Genomic DNA, 23,879 nt, shown 5'->3' with positions numbered 1-23,879 from the left:
CACCGGAAATTGGAGGAACAGCACTTCATATTCCGCCTGGGTAGCTTGCTTCTGGATGGCATGAACATTGAATTCTCCCAATTTTGCTAGCCCTTGCTCTCTCCTCCCCTTCCTTAACCCCCGAGCTGTCTCCTCCTATCCCCCCGCCCTCGGGCTCCTCCTCCTCCCTTTTTCCTTTCTTCTCCCCCCCACCCCCCATCAGTCTGAAGAAGGGTTTCGGCCCGAAACGTCGCCTATTTCCTTCGCTCCATAGATGCTGCTGCACCCGCTGAGTTTCTCCAGCATTTTTGTGTACCTTCGATCTTCCAGCATCTGCAGTTCCTTCTTGAACACGATATTCATTACGTGATTGGTTGGAGTCAGTATCAGCACAAATATTATATTAAACTTTGAATCTTCAGATGTCCAGGTTCACACATTCCCCTGCAAGTATCTCTGTCACTCCTTTAAAATATGCCCCTTCATTGAACATGCTGTTAAACATCGCATCTGAATCCGTTTCCATCTGATTACAGTCACCGAGGTACATCTACGTGTTCAATTAATAAAACAACGAGATTGGGGACATTTCTATCAACCTGTCAAAGGAATTTGGGGGGGGGGGGGGGGGGTTTAGAAATAATCAGTGAGGTAAACAAACATAATAGTTTAGTGGCAAATGACAATAGTGCTACTTTCCCAATATATAACTGAAGGAAATAATAGGTTATACCTAAATAATAGGTATGTTGTGACAGACAGCCTGACACCTTGCATGTAATTTTAATATTACACTTATCCCATCCCCATGGATATTCCGGATTAATAAATTAAGGTTTTGTCAACTAATTACAAATCAGGCTAGTTACAAATCAATAACATAAGCCAACTCCGAAACACGAAGCGCTGAGCATTGGGATCCAGATATCACGGACAACTGGCCTCAGTTCCCAGCTCACATCAGGCAGTGCTCTCCATCTGAACCAGGTGCCACGGAGCGTTTTTGAAAGTGGGGGGGCTGAACGATCACTATTCACTGGCCTTGGGGGACCCGGCGAGGGAGTGGAGCAACCGAGTGGGCGGGAAGGTGTGGGAGGGGGGTGTCCCTCCTCCCAGGGTAGGGACGTTTTGAAATTTGACATATTAACATAATGTTTTAGTGCATTGTAGAAGTATGATATCAATGTTTTTTGTTTGAAGTATTTTTAAGAGGTAACTTTTTCCACACAGCGGATGATGGGTGTATGAAACAAGCTGCCAGAAGAGGTAGATGAGGCAGGGACTTTTCAAACATTTAAGAAACAGTTAGAGTGATACATGGATAGGACATGTTTGGAGGGATATGGACCAAAAGCAGGTAGCGTAGTTGGGACATGTTGGCAGATGTGGGCAAGTTGGGCCTGTTTTCACACTGTATCACTCTATGACTATATTATACCTTCACCATGCATGAATGCTTTAAAATCAAGTGGTCGAGTTTTTTTGCTATATACTCAAGCATAGAAACTTAGAAAATAGGTGCAGGAATAGGCCATCGGCCCTTCGAGCCAGCACTGCCTTTCAATATGATCATGGCTGTTCATCTAAAATCAGTGCCTCTTTCCTGTTTTTCCCCATATCCCTTGATTTTGCTAGCCCCAAGAGCTAAATGTAAGTCTCTCTTGAAAACATTCAGTGAATTGGACTCCACTGCCTTCTGTGGCAGAGAATTCCACAGATTCACAACTCTCTGGGTGAAGAAAGTTTGTCCTCATCTGTCCTAAATGGCCTACCTCTTATTCTTAAACTGTGAGCCCTGGTTCTGGGGGGACACAATTTCATGGCGGACACACATACACACGCACACACACACACACCCACCCACACCCACTCACCAACATACACCCACTCGCCCACACACACCCACACAGCGCCGGGCGCTGAACGGCTCACGAACGGGCCGACTCAGCCCTTTGAAAGTGTCTAATGAAGTCTGGATTACAAATGGGAGGATTGGGGGGGGGGGGGGATATATGGGGGAATTATCCCCCACCTCTCAAAGCGGGGGGGGGGGGGGTAGCGACCCCCGTCCCTCCCAGGATTTCCACCCATGCTTGCACTGAGGCTGCTCCATGGCCGGAGCTGCAGCGAGCGACTCTCCAGCCCCGCAAACACTCGCCAGCCCCGGCTCCCCGTCTGCATCTGCCCCCGCTGCTGCTTCTGCTTCCATCCCTTCCTCCGCCCAGCTGTCCAACACCCACAACCAGATTGCTCATAACCAGGGCCGGATTTACGTATAAGCTAGACAAGCTTAAGTTTAGGGCCTCGAGATCTGGGAGGCCTACTCACCTCGCTGCCTCACCGGACCCGTCGAACCTCGCCACCCCACCGATCATCCGCCCACCGGGACCTCCTACTCTTTGCTCACTAACCCGGGCCACTCCACCGCCCTCCAGCAGCCCGCAGTCGTCGCCTTACCTGCAGCCTGGCCTGAAGCTTCCACGCTGCAGACTCCCACTCCCCTGGGTTTGACTGCGCTTTGTCCTAGTGCTAGTCAGCCAACCTTGGTAATCTCAGAGGCTGTTCCACTGGGTCTTCCCCATTGCTCACTACAATCCTCATACCTCCCTACCCCCTGACCACCTACCACCCCTCCAGAACCAGGGGCCACAGTTTAAGAATATGGGGTAAGCCATTACTCAGAGAGTGGTGGCTGTGTGGAATGAGCTTCCAGTGAAGGTGGTGGAGGCAGGTTCGTTTTTATCATTTAAAAATAAATTGGATAGTTATATGGACGGGAAAGGAATGGAGGGTTATGGTCTGAGCGCAGGTATATGGGACTAGGGGAGAATACGTGTTCGGCACGGACTAGAAGGGTCGAGATGGCCTGTTTCCGTGCTGTAATTGTTATATGGTTATTATATGGTTATGAGGAAACATTTTTTCTCACAAAGAGTGGTGAGTCTGTGGAATTCTCTGCCTCAGAGGGCAGTGGAGGCCAGTTCTCTGGATGCCTTCAAGAGAGAGCAAGATGGGGCTCTTAAAAATAGGGGATATGGGGAGAAGGCAGGAACGGGGTACTGATTGTGGATGATCAGCCATGATCACATTGAATGGCGGTGCTGGCTCGAAGGGCCAAATGGCCTACTCCTGCACCTATTGTCGTTTGTCGATTGCCTATTGCCTTGGCCTCAGTCCTCTCACCTGCCTTCCTCCGGCCCCAACCCCCATCCCTGCCGTGTGTCACCATCCCCCCTGACCTCCCCCTCTCAGATACCGAATGGTCTGTCCTCAGCAGAGGCCTCACCCAGGGCCGGCCTTAGGAGGTGTGGGGCCCAATTGGGAACAATTTTGGTGAGCCCCAGGTTCCCAGCCAAGGTCTGTAGAATCATAGAAATATAATTAAAGTCTATTATAGAAGTAGACTTCCGGTGGCGCCATGAGGCAGTGAAGGTGCAGCATTGAGCTCAGCTCCCGCTAAAATCGAGTAAAAAGCCATTTTTAAAGTCAGGACCGATTTAAAAACACTCACCGGGGCTGCTTGGCATCGCGGGAGTGACCTCATCAGAAAGCGTCGAGAAAATCTGAGTTTTAACGGGACCTTTAGATGAGAAAAGGAAAACACCCACGGGGACCCAAGAAAGCTACCATCAGACTCCAGCTTGAAGAAGACTTGGAAGCTCTTCAAATATCAACTGAAAGCTCAGAAGAAGAGTTTGATCCTCAACAAGCAGTATCCGAAATGGCTACAAGAGGAGAGACAAAAGAAAAGGAGAAAGAAATGAAGCAGTGGGAACAAACGGTAAGATCTAATCTTACTAGAGATCTTACCAAAGATCTCACTAAGGAATTCTCCAAAATGCTTGCTAGTATGAATACTACATAGGAGAATAATCTCTCTAAAATGGGGGTTAGTTTGTCTAGGAAAATTGATACTGCTTGTGATGAATTAACGGAGCTGTATGCCTCGTTGAAGCAGCAGTTCAGAGACTTTGATCAGAGGACAACACAAGAATATGCGAGAATGGAAAATGATTATAAGAAATTTGAGGAGCTGATTGAAGAGATGAAACATTCTAACAAGTTGACAGAACAGTTGATGGGTGAAATGCGGGAGATGGCTCATGAAATATCGATCCTGAAAAAAGAACAAGGTGCTAATCAGGAGCAATAATAAATTGACTGATAAATGTCAGGATTTGGAAGCTAGATCAAGGAGACAGAACTTAAGGATTATAGGAGTAAAGGAGGGACAAGAGTATGGAATTCAAATGACCGAACCTGTCACCAAAATACTCAAAGATGTCTTTAAGTTGAAAGAAAACCCGAGGATAGAAGTCGCTTCCGAAGAGAAATAAATGCTCCTCCAAGACAGATCATCGTGAAATGTCTAGACATTTCAACTCTGGAAAAGTTATTGAAGATGATATCGCATGGTGAGAGGCTCACATTCGATGGAGAGACTGTTAGATTCTACAGGGACTACCCACGCGAAATACTTGAGAAACGGCACCAGTTTAAAAGAGCAAGTAGTATCCAGCAAGGACACCCCAATGTGAGATGCGGGGTGGTATATCCAGCGAAAATGAAGATTACATTTAACTCTACTCAACGCTCCTTCACGGATCCTGATCTGGCATTTAATCACGCACAAGATATTGTAAAGAAAATAGAGAAAAGCGAAGAGAAGGACGATGATTAAACTTTTCATTGGAAAACTGGGCTGTAATTAAGATGGCAGAACTGTTCTAGACATTAACCAGACAGCCTTATCTGTAAGGAATGTGTTTTCAATGGCAGAGCCCTTGTTTCACCTTGAACGGAAAACTTGAAGGTAAACAAAAAGGGAAAGCAGACATGCTGAAGTAATGCGGTCGGATTGGAAAGAAATTCAAAGGAAACTGTGGACTTAAGAAAAGTTTTAATTAATACAATATATACTTAATGTAAAGAATTAATTAACCATATAAACTTTATAATACTAATTTGCGTTTAAGGTATTATACTAATATTATACTAATATGACTAACTAATGGACTAACTATTAGCTTGCTTCTACAGAGGCCCGGGGAGCCGTTGGAGCGAGGAGGGGTTACCTGGAGCTGTGAGTATAAAAACAGCGCGGGGCTTGCTTCTACAGAGGCCCGGGGAGCCGTTGGAGCGAGGAGGGGTTACCTGGAGCTGTGAGTATAAAAACAGAGCGGGGCTTGCTTCTACAGAGGCCCGGGGAGCCGTTGGTGCGAGGAGGAGTTACCTGGAGCTGTGAGAAACCCAAATCTGCAACGTTCCATCTCACTTCCAGAGAAGGAGTCTGGTGGAAGCCTCTGATTGGTCGAACGGACTAGAGGAAGCAGCTGAATGGCTTGTATCCCGGGTAAGGCTTTATTGTATTCGGATAAGGGGGAGAATGAGGGCCAGGGCAGTTTACTGTTCTGGATGTCAGATGTGGGAGGTCATAGAGTCTGAGTGCCCACCAGACGTCCACATCTGCGCCAGGTGCGTCGAGATGGGGCTCCTAAGGGACCGTGTTAGGAACCTGGAGCAGCAACTCGATGACCTCTGTCTGCTCAGGGAGAGCGAGGAGGTCATAGAAAGGAGTTACAGGGAGGTGGTCACTCCAAGACCACGGGAGACAGAAAACTGGGTCACAGTTAGGAAGGGCAATGGGCAGAGGCAGGGACGAGTGAGTACTCCAATGTCGGTACACCTTGCTAATAAGTACTCCTGTTTGAGTACGGATGGGGGTGACAGCCTGCCCGGGGGTAGCGAGAGCGGACGGGCCTCCAGCACAGAGACCGGCCCTGTTGCTCCTGAAGGTAGGGACAAAAAGAAGAGGGCAATAGTAATTGGGGACTCTATTGTTAGGGGGTCGGATAGGCAATTCTGTGGACGCAGTCGGGAGACCAGGATGGTGGTCTGCCTCCCTGGTGCCAGGGTCTCGGATGTGTCTCAACGCGTCCAAGATATCCTGAAATCAGAGGGAGAGGAGCCTGAGGTCGTGGTACATATAGGTACCAATGACATAGGTAAAAAAAGGAAGAGGTCATGAAGGGAAGATTTAGGGAGTTGGGAGGAGAGTTAAGGAAAAGGATCAAAAAGGTAACAATCTCAGGATTACTGCCTGTGCCACGCGACAGTGAGAGTAGGAATGGAGCGAGGTGGAGGATAAATGCGTGGCTGAAAGACTGGTGCAGAGGGCAGGGATTCAAGTTTCTGGATCATTGGGACTTCTTTTGTGGAAGGTGGGACCTGTACAGAAAGGATGGGTTGCACTTGAACCCGAGGGGGACCAATATCCTGGCGGGGAAATTCGCAAAGGCTACTGGGGAGACTTTAAACTAGAACGGTTGGGGCGAGGGACTCAAATAGAGAAAGCTAGTAGACAGAATGGGAGGCAGGAAGCAGAAAAGGGAAGCACTCGGGCACAAGAGGAGAAAGAAAAAAAAAGGAAATAAACAGAGAATAAGAGGCGGGGGGTTTCTTAAATGTGCATATTTTAATGCTAGGAGCATTGTAAGAAAGGTGGATGAGCTTAGAGTCTGGATAGAAACCTGGAAGTATGATGTTGTGGCGATCAGTGAAACATGGTTGCAGGAGGGCTGTGATTGGAAACTAAATATTCCAGGATTTCGTTGCTTCAGGTGTGATAGAATTGGAGGGGCAAGAGGTGGAGGTGTTGCATTACTAGTCAGGGAAGATATTACAGCAGTGCTTTGGCAGGATAGATTGGAGGGCTCATCTAGGGAGGCTATTTGGGTGGAACTGAGAAGTGGGAAAGCAACACTTATAGGGGTGTATTATAGACCGCCAAATGGGGATCGGGAATTGGAAGAGCAAATATGTAAGGAGATAGCAGATATTAGTAGTAAGCACAAAGTAGTGATTGTGGGAGATTTCAACTTTCCACACATAGACTGGGAAACACATTCGGTAAATGGGCTGGATGGTTTGGAGTTTGTAAAATGTGTGCAGGATAGTTTTTTGCAGCAATACATAGAGGTACCTACTAGAGGAGGGGCAGTGTTGGACCTCCTGTTAGGAAATGAGACGGGACAGGTGGCGGAGGTATGCGTTGGGGAGCACTTTGGGTCCAGTAATCACAATACCATTAGTTTCAATATAATTATGGAGAGGGTCAGAACTGGACCTAGGGTTGAGATTTTTGATTGGAGAAAGGCTAACTTTGATGAGATGCGAAATGATTTAAAAGGAGTGAACTGGGACATTTTGTTTTATGGGAAGGATGTAGAAGAGAAATGGAGGACATTTAAAGGGGAAATTTTAAGAGTACAGAATCTTTATGTCCCTGTTCGGTTGAAAGGAAATGTAAAAAGTGGAAAGAGCCATGGTTTTCAAGGGAAATTGGACATCTTGTTCGGAAAAAGAGGGAGATCTACAATAATTATAGGCAGCATGAAGTAAATGACGTGCTTGAGGAGTATAAGGAATGTAAAAAGAATCTTAAGAATAAAATTAGAAAAGCTAAAAGAAGACATGAGGTTGCTTTGGCAAGTAAGGTGAAAGTAAATCCAAAGGGTTTCTACAGCTATATTAATAGCAAAAGGATAACGAGGGATAAAATTGGTCCATTGGAGAGACGGAGTGGACAGCTATCTGCAGAGCCAAAAGAGATGGGGGAGATATTGAACAATTTATTTTCTTCGGTATTCACCAAGGAGAAGGATAATGAATTATGTGAGGTAAGGGCAACTAGTAGAGTAGCTATGGATACTATGAGTTTCAAAGTAAAAGAAGTACTGACACTTTTGAAAAATATAAAAGTGGATAAGTCTCCAGCTCCTGACAGGATATTCCCTAGAACATTGAGGGAAGTTAGTGTAGAAATAGCCGGGGCTTTGACAGAAATATTTCAAATGTCATTAGAAACGGGAATAGTCCCCGAGGATTGGCGTACTGCGCATGTTGTTCCATTGTTTAAAAAGGGTTCTAAGAGTAAACCTAGCAATTACAGGCCTGTTAGTTTGACTTCAGTGGTGGGCAAATTAATGGAAAAGATACTTAGAGATAATATTTATAAGCATCTGGATAAACAGGGTCTGATTAGGAACAGTCAGCATGGATTTGTGCCTGGAAGGTCATGTTTGACTAATCTTCTTGAATGTTTTGAAGAGGTTACTAGGGAAATTGATGAGGGTAGAGCAGTGGATGTTGTCTATATGGACTTTAGTAAGGCCTTTGACAAGGTTCCTCATGGAAGGTTGGTTAAGAAGGTTCAACTGTTGGGTATAAATGCAGGAGTAGCAAGATGGATTCAACAGTGGCTGAATGGGAGAAGCCAGAGGGTAATGGTGGATGGTTGTTTGTCGGGTTGGAGGCAGGTGACTAGTGGGGTGCCTCAGGGATCGGTGTTGGGTCCTTTGTTGTTTGTCATGTACATCAATGATCTGGATGAAGGTGTAGGTAAATTGGATTAGTAAGTATGCAGATGATACCAAGATAGGGGGTGTTGTGGATAATGAAGAGGATTTCCAAAGTCTACAGAGTGATTTAGGCCATTTGGAAGAATGGGCTGAAAGATGGCAGATGGAGTTTAATGCTGATAAATGTGAGGTGCTACAGCTTGGCAGGACAAATCAAAATAGGACGTACATGGTAAATGGTAGGGAATTGAAGAATACAGTTGAACAGAGGGATCTGGGAATAACCGTGCATAGTTCCTTGAAGGTGGAATCTCATATAGATAGGGTGGTAAAGAAAGCTTTTGGTATGCTAGCCTTTATAAATCAGAGCATTGAGTATAGAAGCTGGGATGTAATGTTAAAATTGTACAAGGCATTGGTGAGACCAAATCTGGAGTATGGTGTACAATTTTGGTCGCCCAATTATAGGAAGGATGTCAACAAAATAGAGAGAGTACAGAGGAGATTTACTAGAATGTTGCCTGGGTTTCAACAACTAAGTTACAGAGAAAGGTTGAATAAGTTAGGTCTTTATTCTCTGGAGCGCAGAAGGTTAAGGGGGGACATGATAGAGGTCTTTAAAATGATGGGAGGGATAGACAGAGTTGATGTGGATCAGCTTTTCCCTTTGAGAAAAGGGAAGATTCAAACAAGAGGACATGACTTCAGAATTAAGGGACAGAAGTTTAGGGGTAACATGAGGGGGAACTTCTTTACTCAGAGAGTGGTAGCGGTGTGGAATGAGCTTCCAGTGGAAGTGGTGGAGGCAGGTTCGTTGGTATCATTTAAAAATAAATTGGATAGGCATATGGATGAGAAGGGAATGGAGGGTTATGGTATGAGTGCAGGCAGGTGGGACTAAGGGAAAAAAGTTGTTCGGCACGAACTTGTAGGGCCGAGATGGCCTGTTTCCGTGCAGTAATTGTTATATGGTTATATGGTTAACTAATGGAGTTGGGGGGATAAGGGGCATTTAGATGGTTAGATGGCTATTACTAATTGTTAACTAATTTTAATATAGTTTAAAGGAAACAAAATATAATTTAGGATGTATACTAACACATAACAATGAATGAAAATGGGTTTAAGAATACTATAACACCATAAGCCTGTGAGAAAGAGGGAGGTGTTAAAGATTTGGTAAAGTTCCAGAGGATTGGGCTGGAAGATGGTTGTACTTAAGATAAAGAAATTTAACCCTTGAAACAGGCTGGTAATTAAGGAAAAGATGAACAACCCTGGGTACATGGACAAGGCCTGTTCCTGTGCCTTATGATTCCATGATTCTATGATACTGACAAAGCACTGTAGACGGTTTAAAGCCTGGGTACACAAGAGAACATTTGAAAAAGTATAGATACATATAGAACTGAATATATAGTTGATGATGCTAACTCTCTATTTATGAAATTTCTGTTGTTTTTATTCGACCTGACTGGACAATTCTTTTATTTTTTTAAAAATATTTTTTGTTATACTAAGAGGAAATGGCATGTAGTCTTCTATGATATTCTATCTAGGGGACTGAGCACAATGTATAATTCCAACTTCGGAGGTCAATCAATTTTTGCCATCATATGTCCCTAGGACATTGAGGGAAGTTAGTGTAGAAATAGCCGGGGCTATGACAGAAATATTTCAAATGTCATTAGAAACGGGAATAGTCCCCGAGGATTGGCGTACTGCGCATGTTGTTCCATTGTTTAAAAAGGGTTCTAAGAGTAAACCTAGCAATTATAGACCTGTTAGTTTGACTTCAGTGGTGGGCAAATTAATGGAAAAGATACTTAAAGATAATATATATAAGCATCTGGATAAACAGGGTCTGATTAGGAACAGTCAACATGGATTTGTGCCTGGAAGGTCATGTTTGACTAATCTTCTTGAATTTTTTGAAGAGGTTACTAGGGAAATTGACGAGGGTAAAGCAGTGGATGTTGTCTATATGGACTTTAGTAAGGCCTTTGACAAGGTTCCTCATGGAAGGTTGGTTAAGAAGGTTAAACTGTTGGGTATAAATGCAGGAATAGCAAGATGGATTCAGCAGTGGCTGAATGGGAGAAGCCAGAGGGTAATGGTGGATGGCTGTTTGTCGGGTTGGAGGCAGGTGACTAGTGGGGTGCCTCAGGGATCTGTGTTGGGTCCTTTGTTGTTTGTCATGTACATCAATGATCTGGATGAAGGGGTGGTAAATTGGATTAGTAAGTATGCAGATGATACCAAGATAAGGGGTGTTGTGGATAATGAAGAGGATTTCCAAAGTCTACAGAGTGATTTAGGCCATTTGGAAAAATGGGCTGAAAGATGGCAGATGGAGTTTAATGCTGATAAATGTGAGGTGTTACACCTTGGCAGGACAAATCAAAATAGGACGTACATGATAAATGGTAGGGAATTGAAGAATACAGTTGAACAGAGGGATCTGGGAATAACCGTGCATAGTTCCTTGAAGGTGGAATCTCATATAGATAGGGTGGTAAAGAAAGCTTTTGGTATGCTAGCCTTTATAAATCAGAGCATTGAGTATAGAAGCTGGGATGTAATGTTAAAATTGTACAAGGCATTGGTGAGACCAAATCTGGAGTATGGTGTACAATTTTGGTCGCCCAATTATAGGAAGGATGTCAACAAAATAGAGAGAGTACAGAGGAGATTTACTAGAATGTTGCCTGGGTTTCAACAACTAAGTTACAGAGATAGGTTGAATAAGTTAGGTCTTTATTCTCTGGAGTGCAGAAGGTTAAGGGGGGACTTGATAGAGGTCTTTAAAATGATGAGAGGGATACAGAGTTGATGTGATCAAGCTTTTCCCTTTGAGAATAGGGAAGATTCAAACAAGAGGACATGACTTCAGAATTAAGGGACAGAAGTTTAGGGGTAACATGAGGAGGAACATCTTTACTCAGAGAGTGGTAGCGGTATGGAATGAGCTTCCAGTGGAAGTGGTGGCGGCAGGTTCGTTGGTATCATTTAAGAATAAATTGGATAGGCATATGGATGAGAAGGGAATGGAGGGTTATGGTATGAGTGCAGGCAGGTGGGACTAAGGGAAAAAAATTGTTCGGCGCGGACTTGTAGGGCCGAGATGGCCTGTTTCCGTGCTGTAATTGTTATATGGTTGTTATATGGTTATATGTGGCATCTCGAATTTAAGGTGTCACCTTTTTGATACCTTAAAGTCACTTTTTTTTTTAATTCACTTTCACTCGATAACTTTTATTTTTTTCTTCACTAACTCTCAATATACTTTTCTCTTTTTCTCATGGAGGTTTAATAGACGGAGGAGATGTAAAATAACGTCAGAAGTATGGGACGATCACGCCACACCCAAAATCCTGAGGTATTTAGCTGCACCACATGAATCAAAACACCAAAATTCATTAACAGTGCAAGACAATAGGGAAAAAAAGAATGAGGAATGACATTCTGTAGTTGGAATATTAGGGGTGCGAATGACCCAATCAAGAGGGGCAAGATTCTGGCCCAGTTAAAATCATTAAATTCGGACATAGCTTTTCTGCAAGAAACTCACACGAAACTACAAACACAGATGAGATTAAAGGCAAATTGGATAGGTCAAACTTATTATTCGTCATTTACTTCTAAAGCTAGAGGTACGGCTATTATTATTCGGAAAGGTATACCATTTATATTAAAGAATACTATATCTGATAAAGAAGGAAGCTACACTATAGTTGTGTGAGAAATTTACTCTACACCACTGACTCTGATAAATATTTATGCTCCAAATTTTGATAACCCCCAATTTTTAAAGAAAATTACAGATATAATAGATGAGTATAATTACCAAAATGTAATATTAGGGGGGGATTTTAACTGTGTTATAGATTCATATTTAGACAAATCAATAAAACCAAGGATGAAGTCAATAAAAACAAATCAATAAAACCAAGGCAGTGTCAAATCCAAGACTAGCGAATTCTTAAACACATATATAAAAAATACTAATATAACAGATGTATGGAGAATAGTTAATCCAACTGGAAGGGAATACTCGTTTTACTCAACCTCTACAAAACATACTCAAGAATTGATTATTTCTTAGTGGACACAAAATTAATCCCTTACACAATTAATCCTAAATATCACAATAGTATTATTTCTGATGACTCCCCGTTGACTTTTATTTTAAAAGTTGAGGGAATGCCAGGTATAATTTTTTTTTGGAGATTTAATACACAAATAGTCAATAACCCACAAGGTTATGAGTATTTAAAACAACAAATGAAATTTTTTTTAAAAACAAACGAGACACCAGGTATTTCACCATCTTTATTATGGGAAACTTTTAAGGCGTGGAGTTATAATTTCATATCAAAGTTTTCAAAATAAAAAGAATACGACAGAACAATGGACGTTAGAAAAGGAAATTAAACTATTAGAATTAGATAACGCAAAAGACCCAACTATAGATAAACATAATAAGATTACATTATTGAAATTTAAACTTAATCGAATATTATCGGCAAGAGTAATAAGATTATTTCAGATTACAAAACAGGTACAGTTTGAATTTGGCGATAAACCACATAAACTTTTTTATTTGTTTATTTTTTTTAAATTAGAAGTACAGCAAATTACAGTAATACACATCACATATATCTTATTACATTTGTTGTACCACTTTGTTTTTCGAGCTTTAAAAAAGGTAGAAATAAAAGAAGTAAGGAAAATGAGCAAGAGTCGTGAAGGTGCAGGAAAGTGTTGGGAAAAGAAAGCCCCTTAGGGAAGAAGTTAGAGAAGGAAGTAAAGAAAGGAAATAGACCCTAGAAAGAAAAGAAAAAAAAGGAGAAACAATCGCTCTATTATAACACAAAACTCCGCAAAAAAGGATATAAAGCTCCGAACGCAAATTTTCACTTTTATGCTGACGACAGTGATATATTGCTCTGCGTCTACCCCAAATCTGTCAGCTCCAAACTGCTTTTAACACTGTGCAACGTAACCTGTGTGATTTAAAACGTGTTTTAAATGCTGACAAGACAAAGCTCATGCTGTTCACTAAAGCTAAATCAAAGCACTCGGACCTCCCTCATATCACCACTTTGCAGGGCTCTGTGGTTGAATCTGTGTCTCAATATAAATATCTGGGAATTATAATTGACGATTCTCTCTCTTTTAAACCTCATATCCAGCAACTTGTGAAAAAACTAAAGATAAAATTAGGTTTTTACTTTAGAAACAAATCTTGTTTTTCTTTTGAAGCCAAAAAAAGACGTTGCTGCAACGTTTATGTCTGTGTTGGACTATGGTGATGTTTTATATATGAATGCATCTTCAAAATGCCTAGTCTTTGGACACGGTCTACCACGGAGCACTGAGATTTGTTACTAATTTTAAAACCCTCACGCACCACTGCACTTTGTATGCTCAAGTTGGATGGTTTGCCCTGTCCACCCGCAGACTCCATCATTGGCATATCCTTATTTATAAGACTATCCTCGGTGTTCTTCCTTCATACCTGCAGAAGTATGTAATTCGAAAAAGCACAGGAACTTATCAGCTCCGCTCTGAGGACTTGTTCTTACAAACTGTACCTAAAGTCCGTACTGAACTGGGGAAAAGGGCATTTGGTTATGCTGCTCTCTTCGCATGGAACCAGCTGCAGAATGAACTGAAACTTAAGGAGCTGGTTTCTATAAACAGATTTAAATCCCTTCTTAATGATGTTGAAGCGGGCTCTTCTGTCTGTACATGCTTTGTTTGATGATGTTCTGACTGTGACTCTATTTATATGTTCTCTGTTGTTTTTAAATTATTGTCTGTAACTGTGGAACTGTGCTGTTGCCTGTCTTGGCCAGGACTCTCTTGTAAAAGAGATTGTTAATCTCAATGAGACTTCTCCTGGTTAAATAAAGGTTAAATTAAAAATAAATTAAAAAATAAAATATACCAACCGTGTTTTTTTTTTACCCCCGTTAGATCCTGGTACCATTTATTTTTTAAATTACTATTGCACCTTATGCTTGTAATAGTTCCATAAATGCAGACCACGTCTTTTGGAAGTGATCTGCTTTGCCTGCTAGGAGGAGTCTCATCTCTTCCAGGTGTAATGTTTCGAACATGTTTGAAATCCACATTTTTATTGTTGGTATATGAGCGTTTTTCCAGAATTTGAGTATAAGCTTTTTTCCCATTATTAGCCCGTAATTAAGTTATTTTGAAACACGTTTAGTTTGGGGTTACCTTCCGATATTCCAAAAACGATCCATTCTGCTTTTGGTACAAGTTTTATTTTAATTAATTTTGTGAAGATTTCAACTATTTCGTTCCAGAATTTTTGGATTTTTATACAAAAAACAAAAGAGTGCACTATGGTAGCTTCTTGTGACTGACATTTATCACAAGTGGGTGAGACATTGGGGAAAAGTTTATTTATTTTAGTTTTTGAATAATATAGTCTATGTAATGTTTTGAATTGAATTAGAGTATGTCGTACGTTGATCGAGCATTTATGCACATATAGTAAGTGTTTATCCCAGCTCTCTTTTGAAATTTTTATAGCTAGTTCTTGTTCCCAGTCTCTTCTAATACCATCGGTTGTAGGTATTTCTATATTTAAAATAATGTTGTATAAGTATGATATTAGATTTGCTGATTCAGCCTTTGTCTTCATGGCTTCATCCAATAAGTCTGGGGGCATGTTATGATAGTCTTTTGTGTATTTTTTCAGATAGTCACGGATTTGAAGATATTTAAAATATTGATTATTTTTCAAATTATATTTCAGTTGTAATTGTTGAAATGATAATAATTTTCCCAATTCATACAAGTCTCCGAGCGTTTTGATTCCCATTGTGTAAATGATTTATCTATAATTGAAGGTTTAAACGACGGATTATTGACTATTGGCATTAAAAGAGATAGATTTCTTAATTTTAGATTCTGTTTTATTTGTTTCCAAGTTCTAATTGTGCTATGTATCATTGGATTTTTATTATAATTTTTGTTATTCAGATTCATTTGTGAGAGGAGAGTCACTCCTGTATTACATGGAAAGCAGTCCTCTCTCTCCATTACAATCCAGTCCACCTGCTGGGCAGAGTTGTCCAGCAGGTGAATCATATTTTTAATATTTACTGCCCAATTATAGTACATATAGTTAGGGAGCACTAGACCACCCATCTCTTTTGGTTTACTAAGGTGTGCTCTTTGTATTCTGTGGGATTTATAATCCCATATAAAATTTGTAATGTCTGAGTCTAGTTTTTTGAAAAACTTTTTTGGAAGATATATAGGTATTGATTGAAATAAATATAGGATTTGTGGTAAAAAGATCATTTTTATAGCATTTATTCGACCTATTAAGGACATCGGGAGCGTTTTCCAGAATTTGATTAGATTATTTAGTTTCTTAAGTAAGGGACTATAATTGGCATTAAACATAGCGTGATAGTTTCTAGTAATTTCAATTCCCAAATATTTGAATTTTTCTGTGGCTATTTTAAAGGGAAATTTCAAGAGATGTGTTGAGTCTTTCGGTTTTATCAACATAATTTCACTTTTGTTCCAGTTTATTCTGTATCCTGAGAAAGATCCAAAGTCCTCAATTAGATTTTATATGTTTGGTATATTGATTTAGGGTTTTGTGATATACAGTAGTACATCGTCTGCATATAAAGATATTATGTTATTTGAATATTTTGTATTAAAACCGTAAATATCCGGGTGTGTTCTGATTTTTTCAGCTAAAGGTACAATTACCAGAGCAAATAACAGCGGTGATAATGAACATCCTTGTCTATTGCCCCTTGTTAATTGGAATTTCATAGATAGTATACTCAATCAACATGATAGCAGGCAGTCTTGGAAGCCTTACCCCACTACTCAAACCTCACGTCAAAAACCTTGGCGTGATATTTGACTCAGCACTGAAATTTGACAAACAAGTCAATGCTATGGTAAAAGCTAGCTTCTTTCAGCTTCGGACGATAGCTAAAATAAAACAATTCCTCCACTTTGATGACCTCGAAAAGATCATCCACACAGTTATCTCCTCCCGCGTAGATTACTGCAACTCTCTTTACACTGGCATCAGCCAATCTTCCCTGTCCCGCCTGCAACTGGTCCAAAACGCCGCAGCGAGACTCCTGACGGGCACCCGAAAAAGAGACCACATCACCCCGATCCTGGCCTCTCTCCACCGGCTCCCTGTACGGTTCCGTATACATTTCAAGACCCTCCGCTATGTCTACAAAATCTTCTCACCCACCACTCCACCTCCAGGTCCCTCAGATCGGCCGACGGGGCTGCTGAATATCCCGTGGTCTAGGCATAAGCTTAGGGGCGACCGCGCCTTTGCGGTTGCAGCTCCTAGACTGTGGAACAGCATCCCCTTTCCCATCAGAACTGCCCCATCCATCGACTCCTTTAAGTCAAGACTAAAATCTTATCTATATTCCCAAGCCTTTCCTGACATCCACTGAGCGAGTGCTATATGTATATATGTAAGTAGTTTGTTTGTTTATACTATTATTATAACAAATGTAAAGCACTTTGGCCAACGAGAGTTGTTTTTTTAAATGTGCTATATAAATAAATGTGACTTGACGTGACTTGCTTGGGTCCTTGAATGCAGTCGAGGGGGGAGGTAAAGCGACAAGTGTAGCATCTCTTGCGGTAGCATGGTAAAGTGCCATGGTGGTGCCGAAGGGAAGGGAAGAATTGACAAGGGAGTTACGGAGGGGGGGAGATGGGAAGATGTGGGGGGGAGACGGGGGGAGATGGGAAGATGTGGCGAGTGGTGGGGTCACGTTGGAGGTGGCGAAACTGACGGAGGACTATTTGTTGTATGTGACGGCTGGTGGGGTGAAAGGTGAGGACATGGGGGACTCTGCCCTTGTTGCGAGTGGGGGGGTGGGGAGAGAGAGCAGTGTTACGGGGTATGGAAGAAACCCTGGTGCGCGCCTCATCTATAGGAGGGGAGGGGAACCCCCGTTCCCTGAAGAATGAGGACATTTCCGATGCCCTGGTGTGGAACACCTCATCCTGGGAGCAGATGCGGCGTAGACGGAGGAATTGGGAATAGGGGATGGAGTCCTTACAGGAAGCAGGGTGGGAAGAAGAGTAGTCTAGTTAGCCATGGGAGTCAGTGGGTTTATAGTGGATGTTGGTCAGAAGTCTATCACCTGCGATGGAGATAGTGAGGTCAAGGAATGGTAGGGAAGTGTCGGAAATGGTCCATGTGTATTTGAGTGCCGGATGGAAGTTAGTGGTGAAGCAGATAAAGTCAGTCAGTTGTGTGTGGGTGCAGGAGGTGGCACCAAAGCAATCGTCGATGTAGCGGAGGTAGGGGTCGGGGATGGGGCCCTGGTACGCCTCGAACAAGGATTGTTCGACGTATCCGACAAAGAGGCAGGCGTAGCTGGGGCCTATGCACGTGCCCATAGCTACGCCTTGTATTTGGAGGAAATGGGAGGAGTCAAACGAGAAGTTATTGAGGGTAAGGACCAACTCCGCTAGGCGGAAGAGAGTTTCAGTGGACGGGTATAGGTTGCTTCTCCGGTCGAGGAAGAACCGGAGGGCTTTGAGATGGAGGTGTAGAGTGACTGGACGTCCATGGTGAAGATAGGATGGGGGCCTAGAGTGGAGACGACGGGACAGGCAGCATCTCTGGAGACAAGGAATGGGTGACGTTTCGGGTCGACACTGAAGATGGGTCTCGACCCAGAAACGTTACCCATTCCTTTCAGCATTTTGTGTCTATCTAAACAGTGCCTATCTATCTACGTGGCATTGTGCCAGCAGGCTGGAGGAACCGGCAAAGGCCTTGCCACAGAGTGGGCAGGTGTAGGGGCACTGGCCGGTGTGGACTCGTCAGTGCTCCAGCAGGTGGTCAAGGCGGGTTAAACCCTTGCCACCCTCAGAAGGGTCTGTCTCCTGTGTGTATCCGCTGGTTCTCCCGCAGCCCCCGTTCTCTGTTGTCACAGTGGGAGCAGCTGCTCGCCGGCGTGGGCCCGCCGGTGTTGCTGCAACCCCCGCAAGCTGTCAAACTCACTGCGCTATGGGCAGTCGTAGGGCTGGCCACTGGTGTGCACGTGCTGGTGAGACAGGGCATGGGAGGCCATGGTAAAGCGCTCTCCACACTGGGGAAGGGACGGTCGCCGGTGTGCACCCGCTGGTGGGACAGTAGCTTGGAGGAGCGAGTGAAGCGCTTGCCGCACTGGGTGCAGGTGTAGGGCCGCTCCCCGGTGTGGGTGCGCTGGTGCTTCAGCAGGGTGCTGGACTGGGTGAAGCCTTTGCCGCAGTCACTGCAGGTGTAGGGGCGCTCGCTGGCGTGCAGGAGCCTGTGCCTCTTCAGGTGATTGGACGACTTGAAGCCTTTGCCGCAGTCGGAGCAGGTGAAGGGCCGCTCACTGCTGTGCACCTGCAGGTGCTTCCGTAGCCCCGACAACTGGACAAAGCTCATGTCGCAGGTGGAGTAGCCATACGGCTTCTCACCCGTGTGCACAACTGCAGTAGAACCTCCCTGCTCCTACACTCAAATCCTTTTGCAATGAATGCTAACATACCATTCTGCAGTTGTACAGGGTCTTGGTGAGACAACACCTGGAGTATTGCGCACAGTTTTGGTCTCCTAATCTGAGGAAAGACATTCTTGCCATAGAGAGAGTATAGAGAAGGTTCACCAGACTTATTCCTGGGATGGCAGGACTTTCATATGAAGAAAGACTGGATAGACTCGGCGTGTACAATTTTGGTCGCCCAATTATAGGAAGGATGTCAACAAAATAGAGAGAGTACAGAGGAGATTTACTAGAATGTTGCCTGGGTTTCAACAACTAAGTTACAGAGATAGGTTGAATAAGTTAGGTCTTTATTCTCTGGAGCGCAGAAGGTTAAGGGGGGACTTGATAGAGGTCTTTAAAATGATGAGAGGGATAGACAGAGTTGATGTGATCAAGCTTTTCCCTTTGAGAATAGGGAAGTTTCAAACAAGAGGACATGACTTCAGAATTAAGGGACAGAAGTTTAGGGGTAACATGAGGGGGAACTTCTTTACTCAGAGAGTGGTAGCGGTGTGGAATGAGCTTCCAGTGGAAGTGGTGGCGGAAGGTTCGTTGGTATCATTTAAGAATAAATTGGATAGGCATATGGAGGAGAAGGGAATGGAGGGTTATGGTATGAGTGCAGGCAGGTGGGACTAAGGGAAAAAAATTGTTCGGCATGGACTTGTAGGGCCGAGATGGCCTGTTTCCGTGCTGTAATTGTTATATGGTTATATGGTTATATGTACATGCTAGAATTCAGAAGATTGAGGGGGGATCTTATAGAAACTTACAAAATGCTTAAGGGGTTGGACAGGCTAGATGCAGGAAGATTATTCCTGATGTTGGGGAAGTCCAGAACTAGGGGTCACAGTTTAAGGATAAGAGGGAAGTCTTTTAGGGCCGAGATGAGAAAATCATTTTTTACACAGAGAGTGGTGAATCTGTGGAATTCTCTGCCACAGAAGATAGTTGTGGCCAGTTCATTGGCAATATTTAAGAAGGAGTTAGATGTGGCCCTTGTGGCTAAAGGGATCATGGGGTATGGAGAGAAGGCAGGGATGGGATACTGAGTTGGATGATCAGCCATGATCATATTGAATGGTGGTGCAGGCTCGAAGGGCCGAATGGCCTACTCCTGCACCTATTTTCTATGTTTCTATTCGCTTTCTTCACTGCTTGCTGCACCTGCATGCCTACTTTCAATGACTGGTGTACCATGACACCCAGGTCTCGTTGCATCTTCCCTTTTCCTAATCGGCCACCAATCAGATAATAGTCTACTTTCCTGTTCTTGCCACCAAAGTGGATAACATCACCTTTATCCACATTATACTGCATCTGCCATGCATTTGCCCACTCACCCAACCTATCCATGTCACCTTGCAGCCTCCTAGCATCCTCCTCACAGCTAACACTGCCCCCCAGCTTCGTGTCATCCACAAACTTGGAGATGTTGCATTCAATTCCCTCGTCCAAATCATTAATATATATTGTAAATAGCTGGGGTCCCAGCACGGAGCCTTGCGGTACCCCACTAGTCACTGCCTGCCATTCTGAAAAGGACCCGCTTACTCCCATTCTTTGCTTCCTGTCTGCCAGCCAGTTCTCTATCCACATCAATACTGAACCCCCAATACCGTGTGCTTTAAGTTTGCATACTAATCTCTTATGTGGGACCTTGTCAAAAGCCTTCTGAAAGTCCAGATATAACACATCCACTGGTTCTCCCTTATCCACACTACTAGTTACATCCTCGAAAAAAATTCTATAGGGTTCGTCAGACATGATTTACCTTTCATAAATCCATGCTGACTTTGTCCAATGATTTCACCACTTTCCAAATGTGCTGCTATCCCATCTTTAATAACCGACTCTAGCTTTTTCCCCACTACCGATGTTAGACTAACTGGTCTGTAATAGGGTGATTTCACGAAAGGTCACTGGAGCGTAAATCCCCACTCACGTGACCGAAAATTTTAACTGGGGGACAAGCGTCACTTCCGGTACATGTTTGTGAATGGGAAAACACGCACTTTCACACCCGTTAAAAACATCGAAAACGGCCAGTTTTTGAGCTGCAATTTACGGAGCCAGTCGGGGTGACCGTGAGGCACAGCTACCTAAATTTACAGTCCAAAAAAAAGATAGAAACTAAGGTAAATACAAGAGGGAGCTGAAGGTGTAAAAAAGGCGGAAGTGCTAGCGGACTTTTTTCTTGGAGATTTAAAGATCCAAAATACCGGGAATTATCGCGTTTGCTCGCTGCATTTCATCAAAAGTGGCATTATTGACTTTTTACCTTTATTCATTTGTTAGATGAAAAGTATTAAAAGTTAGAAACCCGTCAGTAAAATTGCAAAATCGCCCATGGTTCTCGGGTGGGTTTTAACATGCAAAATGAACACGCTTCTGAAGCTCCATTTACCATTTAAATAATCGTAAACTCTCAATGCGTTTGGAAATAAATTTTACTGAGATGCAAGTTTACGATTATTTAAATGGTAAATGGAGCTTCAGAAGCGTGTTCATTTTGCATGTTAAAACCCACCTGAGAACCATGGGCGATTTTGCAATTTTACTGACGGGTTTCTAACTTTTAATACTTTTCATCTAACAAATGAATAAAGATAACAAAGCCAATAATGCCACTTTTGATGAAATGCAGCGAGCAAACGCGATAATTCCCGATATTTTGGATCTTTAAATCTCCAAGAAAAAAGTCCGCTAACAACTTCCGCCTTTTTTACACCTTCAGCTCCCTCTTGTATTTACCTTAGTTTCTATCTTTTTTTTGGACTGTAAATTTAGGTAGCTGTGCCTCACGGTCACCCCGACTGGCTCCGTAAATTGCAGCTCAAAAACTGGCCGTTTTCGATGTTTTTAACGGGTGTGAAAGTGCGTGTTTTCCCATTCACTAACATGTACCGGAAGTGACGCTTGTCCCCCAGTTAAAATTTTCGGTCACGTGAGTGGGGATTTACGCTCCAGTGACCTTTTGTGAAATCACCCTATTCCCCGTTTTCTCTCTCCCTCCCTTTTTAAAAAGTGGGGTTACATTAGCTACCCTCCAATCCTCAGCAACTACTCCAGAATTTTGAAAAATTATCACCATTATCACTAATATAATTCTGAGTGGCGCAGCGGTACAGCTGCTGCCTCACCGCCAAAGACCCGGGCTCCATCCTGACTACTGGTGCTGTCTGTGTGGAGTTTGTATGTTCTCCCCTTGACCTGTGTTGGTTTTTACTCGGCTGCTCCGTTTTCTCCAACATTTCAAAGACGTTCAGGGTTGTAGATTAATCGGCCTCCGCCAAATTGTTAAATTGTACCCAATGTGCGTAGGATAGTGCTAGTGTACGGGGTGATCGCTGGTCGGCGCGGACTCCTCGGGCTGAAAGACCTGTTTCCGCGCTGCATCTCTAAACTAAACTAAACCAAAGAAGGGTCTCGACCCAAAATGTCACCCATTCTTTCTCTCCACAGATGCTGCCTGACCCACTGAGTTACTCCATCACTTTGTGTCTTTTCCACAGAAGCTGCCTGACCCGCTGAGTTATTCCAGTACTTTGTCATAGTTTCATGGAGTGATACAGCGTTGGAAAGAGGCCCTTCGGCCCAACTCGTACTTGCAATCCTAGATCCCTCGGCGCCACACATTCCCCCAGCCATTCACAGTGAAGACCCTGCCCTGGTTTGACTTCCTAAACTGCAACACCCTCCCCACCCCCAAACAATGTGACCTCCCTGTGGCTCCCTGCCCCTTACCCCTGCCGCCACCACCTGCCCCTTACCCCTGCCGCCACCACCTGCCCTTACCCCTTTGCTCACTCCCCCCTCCTCCTCACCCACAAACAATGTGAACCCACCCCCACCTGGCTCCCTACCCCCTTCCTGGGCTCACTTGACCCCTCTCTCTCCGGGCGGGGTGGGCTGATGTCACGGCGCGGCGAGGCGGGTGGAAGTCACGGCGCAGGGCGGGCGGGGCGGCTGACGTCACGGCGCAGGGTTGGTGGGCGGGGTGGGTTGACGTCACGGCGCAGGGCGGGCGGGGCGGATGACGTCACGGCGCAGGGCGGGCGGGGCGGGTGACGTCATGGCGCAGGGCGGGCGGGCCGGCGGGGCGGGTGGACGTCACGGCGCAGGGTTGGTGGGCGGGGTGGGCGACAGTTGATGAGACGCGTTCAAGAAGGAACTGCAGTTGCTGGAAAATCGAAGGTACACAAAAATGCTGGAGAAACTCAGCGGGTGCAGCAGCATCTATGGAGCGAAGGAAATAGGCAACATTTCGGTCCGAAACTTCAGACCAGTTGATGAGACGCTCCAGGTCCGTGCGACGGCTCAACGTCACCGTCGCCGTCACCGTCATCACCCCCCCCTTCAGGCCCCAGTAATGTTGCCCCGTTAGTAATGTCCAGTTTACCAGCTTGTTGACCCTCTGTGTTCCCCTCCTGCAGGGTTTAGGAGCCGTTGCTGTGGAGAGAAAGAGAGGGAGACAGAGAGGCAGAGAGGCAGAGAGGGAGAGACAGACAGGGAGAGAGACACACACACACAGAGCGAGAGAGACAGGGTCAGAGAAAGAGAGAGAGACAGCGTGAGAGACAGAGAGAGGGAGAGAGAGACAGATAGAGAGAGTGGGCGAGATAGAAAGAGCGAGAGAGACAGAGAGAGACCGTAGACAGAGAGTGAGAGAGACAGAGACAGGGAGAGAGAAAGAGAGAGAGAACTCCCTATGAGCTATACTTACCTTGGCCTAACTGTTGCAGCATCAGGGAACTTCAATATGGCAGTGAATGCACTAAACGAGAAAGCTCAAAGAGCTCTGTATGCAATAAAAAGAAGATTCTACAACATCCAAATTCCAATTAAAATCTGGCTTAAAATATTTGACAGTGTAATCCAGCCTATTGCGCTTTCTGGTAATGAAGTATGGGGTCCGCTCAGTCACCATAGTTACAGTAAATGGGAAAAACATACAACGGAGGCCCTGCAT

This window comes from Amblyraja radiata, chromosome 19 (assembly GCF_010909765.2).
Source record: "Amblyraja radiata isolate CabotCenter1 chromosome 19, sAmbRad1.1.pri, whole genome shotgun sequence".
Lineage (NCBI taxonomy): Eukaryota > Metazoa > Chordata > Chondrichthyes > Rajiformes > Rajidae > Amblyraja > Amblyraja radiata.
The sequence above is the reverse complement of the archived record's forward strand: the minus strand, read 5'-3'. Positions refer to the sequence as shown.